The sequence below is a fragment of the Peromyscus eremicus genome, chromosome 10 (assembly GCF_949786415.1).
Source record: "Peromyscus eremicus chromosome 10, PerEre_H2_v1, whole genome shotgun sequence".
In the NCBI taxonomy this organism is placed as follows: domain Eukaryota; kingdom Metazoa; phylum Chordata; class Mammalia; order Rodentia; family Cricetidae; genus Peromyscus; species Peromyscus eremicus.
This window is the reverse complement of record NC_081426.1, coordinates 38,029,537-38,034,201: the sequence shown is the minus strand read 5'-3', so window position 1 is coordinate 38,034,201 and position 4,665 is coordinate 38,029,537. Positions and strand designations below refer to the sequence as shown.

General features: G+C 44.6%; 1 pseudogene; it reads right to left on the bottom strand.

The window, feature by feature from the left end:
* Positions 1-2,523: 2,523 nt before the first annotated feature.
* LOC131920549 (DNA-(apurinic or apyrimidinic site) endonuclease 2-like) lies at positions 2,524-4,019 on the bottom strand (annotated as a pseudogene).
* Positions 4,020-4,665: the final 646 nt, after the last annotated feature.

Sequence of the window (4,665 nt, the reverse complement as noted above, 5' to 3'; positions counted from 1 at the left end):
GTGGCGCACGCCTTTAATCCCAGCACTCGGGAGGCAGAGCCAGGCGGATCTCTGTGAGTTCAAGGCCAGCCTGGTCTCCAAAGCGAGTTCCAGGAAAGGCACAAAGCTACACAGAGAAACCCTGTCTCGAAAAACCACAAAAAAAAAAAAAAAAAAAAAAAAAAAGAATCACATCTGTAGTCCAAGTAACAAGAAAGAGGGGAAAGGAAGACAGAGAACCAAAGAATAATTCTGTCTTGTCTCTTGAAGAAGCTTCTTGAAAGTTTCCTAGGACACTTCTACTAACACCGTTCAGTAAAACCCACGTGAATTTACCCAGCCATAGAAGAGGCCAAATGGCTTTGTTCTGAACTAGATAAGCATGCCATTATTTTAGACAGAGGTGAGGATAGGTGTTGCTAAATAGTTAAGTTAACAGGCCCATGACTACCATTGAATCGCCACTATTCAATAAATATACGTAAATACCCATTAACATCATCATTATTACTATCTAGGTACATGCACTTGGCTCATAGAGGGACTAACAGGGAATTGCATATGAAAGGCCTTGGTTGAATCCTCAGAACAGAGATAGATAGATGGATGGATGGATGGATGAATGGATAGATAGATAGATAGATAGATAGATAGATAGATAGATAGATATCAGTGATAGATATGATAGATAGATTAATAGATATATAGATGATAGATAGATTAATAGGTAGATAGATGATAGATAGATTAATAGATGGATAGATAGATAGATAGATAGATAGATAGATAGATAGATAGATAGATAAAATAGAGATATCACCAGGAATGACTTCCCCAGGAGGACTTTGTTCTGAGTGTTCTTGCTCTTAGTCCTTGTGCTTATGAGGCAAGGTGTGCCCCACAAAGCATTCTCATAAAGGAGTCATCCAGGCATTTTAGACTATTTGAAGGATAAATAAAATTGTGCTGTTGCTATAGATTGGGGTATATACTCTTTGGAATGATATTTTTGGAGTAGAAATATCTGTGGCTTTTATGGCTTAAAATAGCCTATCTTTTTAATTGAATAGGAAATAAGATAATTCTGGGCCTTTTAACATGAGAGAGACATCAATGGTTTTTGGTATTAGCCAATGATTATGAGTTGTTATGTTTTTTACCCTGTCTTTATTAGCTTTTATTTGGATCCCAGAAACCGTTCAAGGCAGGCGTTGTACAATTTTATGGCGAGTGAAGAAGCTTTTGGCCTGTGCGGTAGAAGCATTGCCATTCACAAACCGAGCACTGCTGCATTCCACAAGGTTCTCTGCTGCCCTCTAATGCCTCTCTTCTCACTCTCACCCTTATTTTGCTCAGTGCACGACAGAACAAGCTCTTGAAAACAATGACAGTCAAAGCCGGGCTTTTCCAACTCTTAAGGCCTGCAGTGTGCACCACGTTCTGATTAACAATATCAAAGAGCAGAGAAGCTAAGTACACTGGCCAACGCCACACTCGTACAGGTCAAATGGAATCCAAACCTGGTCTTACTTGAGCAAGGAATTTTACTGCCAGACAGGAGTGTGTCAGGCAGAGAGCACTGTGTGCTGAGGGATCACAGCACTGAAAGAGTGAGATGATAGGTCAAGGAAGAATAAAATGTGACATGAAAGTGAACTGCAAAGACTAGGAGGGCCACAGGCTTCCCTCGGCTGTCACCACTGGCAATAAATTTGAGACTGATACAGCAATCAAGTATCAGGACCATGCATTACCTGCCATCCACCTCTGTTAATTCTATTCCCAGACATAGCCATTACTGTGTTCTACCATTGAAGGATAGCCCAGTGTCTAGAAGACAAGCAAAGAGTATTTTACCTCAGCTTTGGATAGTGGAGCAACTGGGGATGTTATTTTTGCCGGGGTGACTCCCAAATCTGTTCCTTGCCCTCCTGGAGAACCCATAAAACCCAAATTGCATTTAGAATCTTTATATACACCCAAAGTTGCATTCTGCTACTGCAATGGAGGTCTCTGATGGCTATGCTGTGTGGAGTGCCTACTGCAATAATTGATATTTTCTCTTCTTTGTTGGTCTGTTCTTTGCATCAAGTTTTTAAGTGTTGTCTCACACTTGTGTCATTTAGCAAGAACCACATATTTTGTTATGTCATTATATGACATCCTTAGAGGGTTATAGGTGAATTTTCTTTGTAGAGAACAGATCTGCCATTGCAAGATTCTCAAAACCAAGACTTAAAAAAAAAACTGAAACAAAGACACAGATTTTGTTTATGAACAAATCCATTGCACATCACAGGCATTAGGGGTTTAAAGTTACAACTTTCTGGGTAGCTGGTTCTTGTGTGACAAAGAGGATGAAAGGGAGGAGTGAGAAGAGGAATGCCTTAGGGGAAGAGGAGAAGAAGCTATGGCAAGGAAAGGAGAAGAGAAAGCAGAAGAAAGAAAGGAAGCCTTGGGGAGAAGGCAACTTAGGAAGTGGAGACCTGACATCAGACCCTGTGCATGGGTGACCAGGCCAGACATCCCTAGGCCTCAGGTGCTTCAGCTGGGCCTGCTCTGGAGGAAGAAATTGCAGCTTGAGGAGGGGTCCTTAGGAGGACCTTGTGGCTTGGCACATATATAGAAACGGCAGCCCAGGTTGGATCCTGTTTTTTTTCACAATCTGCACCACATATGGCTCCCTGTGACCTCTGCAGAGGGGTGAGAGCGGGGACCCACTCAGCACAGACTTCCAGAACAAGGTCTGTACCTCTTTTTTATCTTTGACCTCAGAAACTTGGCTTGCTCGTCCACCGTTGTGGCTATCACATCCTCTTCTGGAGTCTTTGGGATAACAAGCATGCCCACCAGAGGCAGCCTAGGTAGTTCTACATCAGGAGAAGTTTGGGAAAGACTAACAGAAGGCTGAAAATAACTCATCCAGTTTTCCTTGTGTCTTCTGGAGCCACCTTGATATTTTTGAGGCCTGGATGAGTGCCTGTGGGCCTGTGCTTTTCGCTGTTTGGGGGCCTGGATTTGATGGTAGGGCTATAGTACTAGCTGCCTTCATATAGGTTCTTGTTCATGAGGGACTAGGAAGCCAGGAATCTTGATATGGGTGCCTGCAAACTCAGGGAGGAAATGGTGCACAGAGCTGGGCACAGTTTTGATAGTACACAGGACACATGCAAGACAGCTCCCACTGGGCAGTGGTCAGAGCTCATCACTCCAGGGAGCAGGAAGGCAGTTTGGAAAGTGTCTATGGTCTCCTAGTACATAGTCAAATAGGGTACCATAGTTGAGACAGCGGGCACCAGTGATCACTGACCAGAAAGTGAAGGCCCTCTCCTGTTTGGGATAGAAATAATGGTAGCTATTCATAAAAGGTACTCAGCCTGGTACTCCGGGTCATTGAGCAAGCCATCCATCCACTTACACCCTGGGTCTTCTTCAAAGCACTCTAGACTGCCAGCATTGCAGTGGTCAATGGGATGGTGGGCTGTATTTAGGTCCCCCAGGATTATCACATGGCAGCCAGATAGAAAAGCATCTTAAAGGTCAGCTGCTCAGGCTTCCCAGGATCCGCACGTGGGCAGTACACGTTGATCAGGCTCAAGGGTTTCTCCTTCCCTTCCCTCGTGCAGATCTTGTGCTGTATAAGGAGAGCCGGGCCCTCACTATCCAGAGCCTGTAGTTGCTCTTGGGTAAACTCCGTCGTGTTTCCATAGCAACCAACATGCTGGTTCAGGGCGACAAGCAGGCCACTCAGGCCTTCTTCAGCAGCCACTGGAGTAGCACGATCCTTACAGAAAGTGGCTACACCAGAACAGCCACTCCAGCTGTGGCTGAAGCTGCAATGGGAGTGATATCTCTCAACAACAGCCAGGGGTTCCGAGTGCATGTCTGGTCACTTTGGTCCCCTGGAGACAGACAATATCAGCATCCAGCTCTTCCAAAATATGTCGCAAGGCCATTGGACAATTACTGGGTACCTGGCATCCCAGACCTTGTAGGGGCCTCCAGTTCTCGTTGATATTCCAGCTTACCATGCCCAACATTTTGATTAACTATACTGTTTCACAAAGAATGTATAGGCCTAGGCAAACTGCTGGCCAGAAGTTAACTAGCTCCCTCCTTCCTCCTGCGTTTACTCAGGCGCTCAGGCATTCTCATCCCCCCAAACCACTGGGCTGCTCACAGGGGCTTCAAGTTCAGTTCTCTTTGGTGAGAGATGAACTTTGGTGAAAACTGAAAGGGTGGTGCAGATCCCAAAGAGGAAGGAAAGCTGGGTTGTATATGCTTGTAACCCCAGCATTCAGGACACTGAGGCAGGGGTTTGCAGTGAGTTCAAGACCTACCTGAGCTACATAGCAAGACTCTGTCCAAAAACCAGGGCAGAGTGCATGGTGAGAGGAACATCTGTGATGGTCCTTTTCTTCTGGATGCACAAGAACTCCTGAGTTCCTGATTCCCTTTCTCCTCTGTTCAAAAGTCCCCTTGATGCATCAGGTTAGTTACAGCTGGTTTTCCAAAGACTATTACTACAAAGCAAAACAGTGTTCTTCCAAACACTTAACAGTCAACCAAGTGGAGTCTTCGCAAGACACACAAGTTATAAACATGGGAATTTTTTTCAAAAGACATAAGCCACTGAAGACGTAACTGAGACAAAGCTAAGTAAAAATACGTATTTTGTCCAAATAT